Below are 11631 nucleotides of genomic sequence, written 5' to 3'. Positions count from 1 at the left end.
TAGAAGTCTTAATAGAACACTATTAAGGAGTGTAATGAAGTAGTATACTTACATTACTAAATGACGTAGTGTAAGCAAATAATGACGTAGTGTAAGCAAGTAGTAAGGAAGTTTATACTAATAAATACTGTAAGGAAGTAGTGTAATTACAGTAGTAAATAGTGTAATGAAGTAGTGTACTTACACCAATAAATAGTGCAATGATGAAGCATTGTAAGTACACTACTAAATAGTGCAATAAAGTAGTGTAAATAAATAGTGTGATTACAGTATTAAATAGTGTAATAAAGTAGTGTAATCATGCTACTAAATATTGTAATTAAATAGTGTAATAAAGTAGTGTAATGACACTACTCAATACTGTAATAGTGTACTTACAATACCAAATGATGTAATAAAATAATGTGCTTACACTACTAAATAGTGTAACAGAGTAGTGTGATTTTACTTCTAAATAGTGTAATAAAGTAGTGTATTTACACTACTAAGTAGTATAATGAAGCAATGTACTTACACTACTAAATAGCGTGATGAAGTAGTGTATATTTAAATAGTGTAATAGAGTAGTGTAATTGCAGGACTAAATAGTGTAATAAACTAGTGTACCTACACTACCAAAAATTGTAATAAAGCAGTGTACTTGCACTACCAAATAGTGAAATCAAATAATGTACTTACACTACTAAATAGTGTGACGAAGAAGTATATTTACACTGCTAAATAGTGTAATAGTGTAGTGTAATTGCAAGACTAAATAGTGTAATAAAGTAGTGTACCTACACTACCAACAATTGTAACAAAGCAGTGTACTTACACTACCAAATAGTGTAATCAAATAACGTACTTACACTACTAAATAGCGTGACAAAGAAGTATATTTACACTGCTAAATAGTGTAATAGTGTAGTGTAATTGCAGGTCTAAATAGTGTAATAAACTAGTGTGCCTACACTACCAAAAATTGTAATAAAGCAGTGTACTTACACTACCAAATAGTGTAAAATAGTGTAGAGTAGTGTACTTTACTAAATAGTGTAATAAAGTAGTGTAGTTACACCCCGAAATACTGCAATAAAATAGTATAATTACACTATTAACTAGTGTAATTACTATTAACTAATTAAATAGTATAACTATGACTAAATACTCACAAATATAACTAAACAGTAACTATACTAACCATTAATATGTCTTAATCGAAATTTCGAAATTGACCACCATTTTGAGATCACGAATAAAACATGTCGTCTCATTCTCTCGAGAGAAACTCGTGAAACGCATTTTTTCCGCGTGCTGAATCTGATAATTGAACGGCCGTAGTGACACGAGCGCGTGTCACACGCGACCGTCATCCTCGTTCGCAACGATTTTTACGGACTATCGCGGAAAAAAAATTGATCGTTCATAAAGCAGTTGCATTAAAATTGTAAACCGTGTATAAACAAGTTAATGAATCCTTGTACGTGGACAGTACGCAAATTGATTGGAGCGCAGAAAAATAATGGGCAATTTTTCGTGACTTTCACGAAAACGCTTTCGCCAACGAAGTTAATTAAAAAATTTTCATATCATCGTTACGTATCGTAGCATGGGACACTTTCCTTCGAATGCGTCCACAATAATTAACTCGTCGAATAGCTTATCGATCGACGCGAACAGATACGAAGGTTGATAAATACGAGATCTTTATAATTTATATCTTGCCTGGAGCGGGTGAGCGCTGAGAGATAATTATGCCAGTCAATGGAATGCTTTTATAGTGTCGCACGAAAATCTTGGGACTGAAGGTCTTTAGATCTCTGAGTTATTAGGTTGTATCCACATTTTTGGATTTTCAGGTTTCTTTGCTTTGACTTGGAGATCTTTTGATTTTTGAATTTTTAGGTTTCTATATTTCACAATCCCTGAATTATTAGGTTTCTATGTATGCAGATATTTGGATTTTTGCATTTTTACATTTTTAGATACCTAGGTTTTTATAGTTCTATATTTTCAGGTACCTGTACAGTTTAAGGATTTGATAAGATTTTGAGAACTTGTAAATTTGAGCAATTTTGAGAATTTGTAAATTTGAGCAATTTTGAGAATTTGTGAATTTGAGCAATTTTGAAAACTTTGAGAATTCAAAAATTTTGTGAGTTTGAGCAGTTTGAGAATTTGAGAAATTTTCTTCATAATTAAAAACCTTGAAAGTTCAAATATTTATAAATCTCCAATTTGAAAATTTAGGAATTCAAGAATCTAAAAATTCAGTAATTTACAAAAACTGTAAGAGGTAACATTACCTCTAACATATAATATAAAATAACATTAATTCACAGTTGGTCCATTCCTTTGCACTCCAAACGAAACGAAATCTGCCCCCAAACAAGAAGTTAAAGGGCACGTGTAACCCAGTCTTAAAGTCTCGTCATCGAATTTGCGATAAGAAACAAGTTCTTCCCTCAACCTTTCGCCAGTGAACCCCTGGGTCCGCTTTGACCGGTTTATTGGAATCCGGGACTTGTGCGTCCAAACCCATCGGGACACTTGTTGATTCACCGACGCAATTCTGTGCACCTGTGCCTCTCGTCATTTTTAACCCCTTGTCCTACAATAACGCGTTACACTCGTGACTTCCACTAAAATTCGAATCTGACAAATTACATTCGTAAGTTGTAGGTGAAAAGTTTAACACAAAATCACAAACTTTATATATTGGTCATTGGGCCACGCCACATCGATCACTTTTGGAACTCACCATCTGCGATTTTGCTCTAATCAAAATATGTTACACTCCATGTGAAATTAGGGGCGTTTATGTCATACAGTAATGACTAAACATGTACGTATACAGTCCAACCTAACCATACCTGTATGCATATACGTTAATCCTGCCTAACCTCCACGTACAAAGGCTAATCTGAACTAACGTCTATAGGCAAAGTTTAGTCTAATCTAACCCATAGTAACAAAGGTTAGAGCAACCTAACATACACGTAAAAATGTTAGTCTAACCTAACCTTTACGAACAAAGGTTAGACTAACCTAACCTTCACGAACAAAGGTTAGACTAATCTAACCTACACGTGCAAAGGTTAGACTAATCTAACCTACACGTACAAAGGTTAGTCTAACCTAACCTCCACGAGCAAAGGTTAGACTAATCTAACCTACACGTGCAAAGGTTAGACTAATCTAACCTACACGTACAAAGGTTAGTCTAACCTAACCTCCACGAGCAAAGGTTAGACTAATCTAACCTACACGTACAAAGGTTAGGTTAGATTAACCTTTGTATGTAGAGGTTAGTTTAGACTAAGCTTTGTATGTAAAGGTTAGATTAGTCTAACCTTTGCTCGTGGAGGTTAGGTTAGACTAACCTTTGTACGTGTAGGTTAGATTAGTCTAACCTTTGCTCGTTGAGGTTAGATTAGACTAACCTTTGTACGTGTAGGTTAGATTAGTCTAACCTTTGCTCGTGGAGGTTAGGTTAGACTAACCTTTGTACGTGTAGGTTAGATTACTCTAACCTTTGTTCGTGAAGGTTAGGTTAGACTAACATTTTTACGTGAATGTTAGATTGCTCTAACCTTTGTTACTATGGGTTAGGTTAGACTAAACTTTGCCTATAAACGTTAGTTCAGATTAGCCTTTGTACGTGGAGGTTAGACAGGATTAACGTATATGCATACAGGTATGGTTAGGTTGGACTGTATACGTACAGGTTTAGTCACTACTGTATGACTTAAACCCCCCTAATATCACATGGAGTGTAACATATTTTGGTTGGAGCAAAATCGCAGATGGTGACGTCCAAAAATGATCGATTTGACGTGGAATGACTCTCGGAATATTAAACGAATGTGTATGTAATCATAATCGAAAGCTTTGAACCTATTTTGATAATGTATTATTTTTGATATATGGATTCTGCTTATCTGCGTTGACCAGTTAGTTTAACACTGTTCTCATGGATGTGGAACAATTGAAATAGCGCGATACACCGTCCTCTTTTAAGACAGGCGTTTGACGAAAATACACAAGATTGGTGGTGGTGGTTGTGGTTTGAGGTAGGTAAGCGGGTGCCTCGCTGATTATACGGAGTCTGCTTGTAATTGTGACACTAACGTAAGAGACGGGTTCCTTGTGAGATATGAAGTGCGAGATAAAGTAACAAGAATAGTTTTTTTTGCGGAACGGAGTTTATCTTTGAATTGCTTTTTGTGTGATGAAGTGATGGAACGTTGAGAGGATATCAGGTACGCGTGGAACTTAGGCTTCTACCTTAATTTGATTCCTTTTGAAAGTTCGTGGTTTTATTTTAACTTAATTTTAATTAATAAGTTATCTCATCTAATTGTAATGCAGTTCAACTTTGTTTAAACTTTGTAATTTAATTTAATTTTTGTTTAATTAATTTTAATTTTGTAATTTGTATAATTTATCTCATCTGTCGTTAATGCAATTTAATTTTGTTAGAAATTGCTTGTTTATTATTTGAAATAATGTTTTTGAATTTCTTAGTTTGTGAGTCTTTAGACCAATAGTTTTCTAAGTTATTCTTAAATGTCCGAATTCTTAAATTCTCAAGATTCTCAAAATTTATACAAATTTCAAAGTTTCTCAAATTTTCTAAATTCTTAAATTTCAAAATTCCAAAATTTGGTCAGGTACCAAGTTCCTAGAATTCCTAGTTCCAAATTCCTCAAATGCTGGATTCTCCAAACTCTAAATTCCCTAGATGCAAAATTCCCTAAATTCCAAATTCTCCATATTCCAAGTTTTCCAAATTCCAAATTCCCCATATTCCAAGTTTTTCACATTCTAAATTCCCCAGATGCAAACTTCCCTAGATTCTAAATTCCCCGAATGCAAAATTCCCCAAATTCCTAAATACCCCAGATTCAAAATTTACCCAATTCCAAATTCCCCAAATTCCGTTTCCCCAATTCTAAATTCCCTAGACGCAAATTTCCTAAATTCCAAATTCCCCAAATTCCATGTTTCCCCAATTCTAAATTCCCTACATGCAAATTTCCTAAATTCCAAATTCCCCAAATTCCCCAAATTCCACATTCTACATTCGAAATTCCCCAAATTCAAAGTTTCCCAAACTCCAAACTTTCCAAATTCTAAATTCCCCAGATTCGAAATCCTCCAAACGTCCCCAAAATTGTCGTCGTTCTCTCTTCCCGCGCGAGAGACTCGTACCGTCTCGGTTTTCTCGTTCGTTCGAAAATTCGGCCCACTAAACCCTTAAGCGTAATGGGGTCCAGGCATCCCCACGGCCGACAGGTTTCGCTTTGCGGGACTTAACGAGGTGTTTAGCCCTTTTGGAAGCAGATAGGGCAAACAAGGGTCTGCAGTGGGCCGGGCCGAGTATTTACGAGGCTCCGGGGCTAAACTGCCGGACCTGGCCAACGATGTGTCCCTTTCATTAAAGAATTCGATCGTTTCGGTATATGAACGCCCTTAACTACCGATCGGCTTCTCTTTTACGATCGGCGATCGTAGAGGCGCGCCTAGGGGCAAACGTGTTACCGAGAAATCTCTGGATTGTTCGACTACAAACAACCGCCATCGCCTGATGTCTCTTTAAAGGAACAGCCATCACGATACCATCGAACCGCGAACCTTTTTCGGCGACGTTGATTATGGCCTTCCAATAGCGACCGATACCATCGATGAGACTACCGTGTGGAATTTATTTAGATGGCGATATAATTGCGCTTGCAGGCGGCTCACTCTCCGTTTTATGTCTCTCTTTCCGACCTCGAAATTTGACTTTCGCGAATGAAATTTCGGCTCTTTTGGTTATGGGCTTGATTTGGAATTTTTGGGGAAATAGAGTTTGGGGTATGTTGGAAGTAGTGCATGGAGAATATTTTTTATATAATTATTATGGATTTGAATGGATTTTTGGTTTAGTGATGGCTTAGGTTATTTGTTGATGGAGGGTTGTATATTGGTGGTTGATTTTTTTGGTTATTTGTTGGAGGGTTGGTTAGGTTATTTACTGTTGGTGGTCAAGGTTATTACTTGTTGCTAGTTGAAGATATTTATTATTGGTTGTTTTGCTTATTTATTAAATCTGACGAAATCAAGCCTAATCAAATTCGAACCAAATCTAACCTAACCCCACTTCATCAAATCTAACCTAACTAAATAAAGTCTGACGAAATCAAACCTAACCTAACATCACTTTATCAAATCTAACCTAACTCAATTAAGTCCGACAAAATCAAATCTAACCTAACATCACTTTATCAAATCTAACCTAACCTCACTTCATCAAATCTAACCTAACCTTACTCAATCTGTCAATTAAACTACTCTTTCACTTCTTAATACCAGGTTGAAATTTTTAAATAAAATAAATTGTGAATAAAATTAATTAGACACTAAAAAGAAAATTATAATAAAATGTAATACAATTTTTTTTTGTCCTTTGACAATTATTTGTTAGCACAGCAATTATTGGTATAATTATTTTTACTCAAAAAAATTGATTCTTTTATAAAATATTAATACATATGTGAAAAATTATGATATCATCTATAATAAATAATTTATTGTCATAGTAATTAATTATATTCTCATAATTAATTAAATCAACAATTTTAATAAAAAAAAATAATATACTTTTAAATAAATTAATTATTCTTTGTTAACTGTCAATGCATATATAACAAACTGTAAATTTAGCTACATAATTATCTAAATTAAATAATCAATTACTAAAATAATTAATTACTAGAAAATTAATTATTGGTTGTTAAGTAATTAACCATATTTTCATAAATAGCTCAATCAACAGATTTATAAGAAAGAAAATAATAATTTTCTTCTAAATAAACAAATTAATTCTTGCTAACAATTAATGTATATATAACAATCTACATAATTACCTACAGTAAATAAATTAATGACTCCAGCAATTAACCATATTTTCATAAATAATTGAATCAAAGAAAATAACAACTTTCTCTTAAACAAATTAACTATTCCTTATTACTCAATGCACACATAAGCTATAAAATTATAAAATAAAAAACGATATTATAAAATGACAATAAACAATTAATTACCACAGCAATTAACCATACCTCCACAATCAGCATCACTAATCAAAACCAATTCTTTTTTCCAAGAAAATTAATTAACCTAACCACCGTTACGAAAGTGTAACATTTTCGCGACGATATTTTTACCTGGTCTCCGTGTTCTCCCAGCAGCCGACAAACAACAAACAACAGGTAGAAAAAGATATCACCGAAATGTTCTATAATCTCTCTCGAACAGTAACGTTTATAGTCACAAACACAGACGAACGTTTAGAGCACACTTGGCCAAACGCGTCCTCGTGGAACGATAATCGAACATGTACGGTTCGCATCGGCTCTCTATCTTGCACTCTATTATCTATGAGACGCTAGCTACTTCGATACAATTGTGCCGGAGCCGCCACAATATATTTTCGCGTTCGTTTTGGCATTGTGCCGGCCTCCTCGGTTACGTTGAAATAATTTCGTCAGCGTGCATACTGATGTGTCATCCATTTATTATTAATGCCGGCGCATCGATGATCGCCACTGATTGAGCAATTAATATTAGCGGGACGAGATCGCGTTATTCGGCCATAAAGCGAGATCTGCGGCGACGCGCGATGACGGCTTTTTCGGCGAACATCGTGCAAGAGCGACAAACATTGTGCACCTTTGCGTACTACATGTACAATATACTAAAACATGAATTTCGATAGCAAATTTTTTTTTATAAAAGATAAAAATACTTAAAGTCAAGAAGTTCTTTTTAATATGTTTTGAAGCGAGGTGGGGAATTGAATGAATGCGACGAATGGCAATATAACAAACGGATAAAGTACGGAGGTAAACAACAAAACAATAAGATACAATAAGAAACAATGAAAAACAATGCGAAACAACGCAAAACAATATAAAATGACAAAACAACAAAATACAATAAAAAACAAAGAAATACAATGAGAACAATGTAAAACAATGAAATACAACGAAATACAATAAGAAACAATGGAAAACAACGAGAAACAATGTAAAATAATGTAAAACAATGAAAAACGACGGAATACAATAAGAAACAATGAAAAACAATAAAACAACAAAATATAATACAAAATAAAGAAATACAATGAGAAACAATGTAAAACAACGGAATACAACGAAATACATTAAGAAACAATGGAAAACAACGAGAAATAATGTAAAATAATGTAAAACAATGAAAAACAACGGAATACAATAAGAAACAATGAAAAACAATCACAAACAACGTAAAACAATGAAAAACAATCACAAACGACGTAAAACAATGGAAAACAATAAAACAACAAAATACAATAAACAACAAAGAAATACAATGAGAAACAATGTAAAACAATGAAATACAACGAAATACAATAAGAAACAATGAAAAACAACGGAATACAATAAGAAACAGTGAAAAACAATTATAAACAACGTAAAACAATGGAAAACAATAAAACAACAAAATACAATACAAAATAAAGAAATACAATGAGAAATAATGTAAAACAATTGAAATACAACGAAATACAATAAGAAACAATATAAAACAACCAGAAACAACGTAAAACAATGAAAAACAACGAAACAACAAAAAACAAAGAAACACAATGATAAACAACGTAGAACAACAAAAAATAATGAGAAACAACGTAAAACAATGAAAAACAACAAAACAAGAAAATACAATAAAAAACAAAGAAAAACAATGAGAATCTATGTAAAACAATAAGATATAATAAGAAACAACGAAAAATAACGATAAACAAGAAAAAAAACAACGAAAAACAACAAAATGCAATAAGATGTCATAAAAAAAAAAAATCGAAAAACAATGGAACAACAACAGAACAGAAAACAACCATATATCGGAAACAACGAAACAACGAAAAACAATAAAATCGAAGAAACAACGAAAAATAATAAAAAATCGAAGAACAATGAAACAACGAATAACAACAAAAGAAGAAGAAACTACAAGGAACAAAATAATGGAAAACAACGAAGGACAGCATATATTCAATTAAAAATCAAACGCTTCGTTAATAAAGTAATTTTGATCTCATAAATTGAGTGATCGCTTCTTTAATTAAGATCCGATCACTTTGTATCGAGAATGCCGAGAAAACGTGTACATAGCAATTTTAATAAGCCCTCAAGCATCGAATTAATATACAAGCGCTATTTTGCGGTAGTTTCGTATCATTGAATTTTATCAGACTTTCCATGTATCAGAATTGACCATTTTATATTAAAAGCTTCAATAAAGAGTTCATGTAGTAATTTACGTCCAACTGAAAAATCGAAATTGATACACCACAAGTAGGGCGGATCATGGTATTTTTGTGTCATCAATTTTAATACGAAGCGACATTATAACCTTCTTCGATTTCTTTATCAAGTGAAATATATTATATTGTAAAATACGTCGTTACGATATTATTGAAGCAATTACGGGATTATTGGTTCACTGTTAAAACATTATAATGCGAGATCGAGATTATTATATAATATATTTTAGTTACAATGTTGCGTTGTTGATGATCTCGGGATAATTAATATATTGCTTTATTAAAGTATCCGAAATTTGAAGAGGATAATAAACTATCTAAAATAGCTAATTAACTATATAATTACAGCACTCCAATTAGCTGATAAAGTATTTAAACTAATTAAAATAGCCTGCAAAACGATCAATTAAATAATTCAAAATTGTCAATCAATTATTAAATTAATTATTCAAGATAGTAAAATAATTCATTGCTGAAATAAAATAATTATTCAAAATTAATTAAACTATTCAAAATAATAAATAATTTATTTATTTATTTATTAAAAATTGTCAATCAATTATTAAACTGAACAATTAAAAATAGTTAATGAAGCACTTAATTAAATTATTTGAAATAGTCAATGACCTCAAATTTTAGTTCCTCAATTACTCAAAATAAATTAAAACCACCTTAACCTTTAAACTATAGTGATTAGATGATTTGTGAATTAATGATTGCGTTGTATGATTGATACACAATGGAATGAGAATGACCTCAATCTTTAGATATCAAATGAGTAAGACTTTACACGAATTTATATCTTAAAATAGCAAATGAATAAGTTACGACAGTTTCGTTCGTCATAAATGTCACTAATAGAAAACACCTACGTTTATCAATCAATACTATAAATTTTCAAAATTAATTTACATAAAATAACTCCATATTCCTCGTGTAATTTTCAGGAAGAGCTAAAAATATTAAGACAATATAATTTTTTAATTATTACTATATTATATTATTCATTATTTATTATCCATTAATATTAATTATAACTCATTACATTAATATAAATAATAATATTATTTATTACACAATTTATCCACCAACCCTCGTTTCATGTTTACAAAAATTATTCCAGCTTCCATTGATTGATATTCGGAAAAATAGAAAAATCTCGAACTTGTCTATTGCGCACGCACTTCGCGCAGCTCTCCTTTGCCGCACGGTGACGTAGAATGGCACTGTCACAGTGACAAAAAAATTACCGAAGATATCGACGATCAGATAAGTTTAAATCTCTCAAATTAAAGATGTAGAAATTTGGGTGTTAAAAAGAGACATAAAAGAATCAACGAATGGACAATCAGAGAACAGCGCAGGGTCGTTAACGCGATTAATAATAACGCAGGGTGTGTTGGTGCGATAGCAGCGTGGCATCACGCGGATAACGCTCGTTTCGTTTAGCTTAGCGAGCACACGCTCGCGAGTGCAAGCGAGCGAACGCATCCGGCTCGGACGACCAATCAGTATAATTATCCTACCGGTCTCCGCCGATGCTAATGCCTCGTTTTCAGCGCTGCGAACATTATACCGGTCGTCCTGCTAAAAAATCACGCTTTATCGCGTCGGAAACGTTTAACCCTTTCATCGAACGGACTGCAGCTGTACGACGACAGAAAACTATGTTTTCCGGTGAAAAAAAGTACTTGTTTTTTATTCCAAAAAATTCAGTTTCAGAAATATTGTAAAATTGGAAAAATTATTTTAAATAATTTTTATAAAATTATGTAAGAAATTATGGATGCTTAAGTACTGTTGGAGATTTCAGTATTATAAATTTCAAAAATATTTTTAAAAATATGTGAGATTATTATGTGTGTGTATATATGTACACATGTATTTATTTTTATATAATATATGTATGTTTATAAATCAATGCATAGTTATATATGTACATAAATGTATATCTGTGTATATGGATCAATGCCTACCTGTATATATAAAAATCAATACATATGTATATAAATCAATGTGTACATATGCATAAAGAATCAATGCACCAACATATATATATAAATCAATACATATGCATATAAAACAATGCGCACATATGAATAAATGTATACTACGTACAAAGAACAAATGCATATCTATAGATCAATACATATGAATAAAATAACTACGTATTAAAAATCATAGTTATGTACGTACACAAATGAACAGCCGAACACGAAGATATCGAAAAAACGGAAGTGCAGGGAGATAGCACGTCGCATGCACGCGAGATTGCGCAGAGAGAATCGAAGAAA

The 11631-nt window shown here is 32.4% G+C and overlaps 1 protein-coding gene across 8 annotated transcripts in view; it reads right to left on the bottom strand.

The window, feature by feature from the left end:
• Window positions 1-11631, bottom strand: part of LOC100881127 (tubulin monoglutamylase TTLL4) — a 302465-nt gene that overhangs the window by 10040 nt on the left and 280794 nt on the right. The gene's annotated exons all lie outside the window — the stretch shown is intronic.

The sequence above is a fragment of the Megachile rotundata genome, chromosome 8 (assembly GCF_050947335.1).
Source record: "Megachile rotundata isolate GNS110a chromosome 8, iyMegRotu1, whole genome shotgun sequence".
Classification (NCBI taxonomy): Eukaryota; Metazoa; Arthropoda; class Insecta; order Hymenoptera; family Megachilidae; genus Megachile; species Megachile rotundata.
Note: the sequence above shows the minus strand (reverse complement) of the source record. Positions and strands in the feature narration are given on the sequence as shown.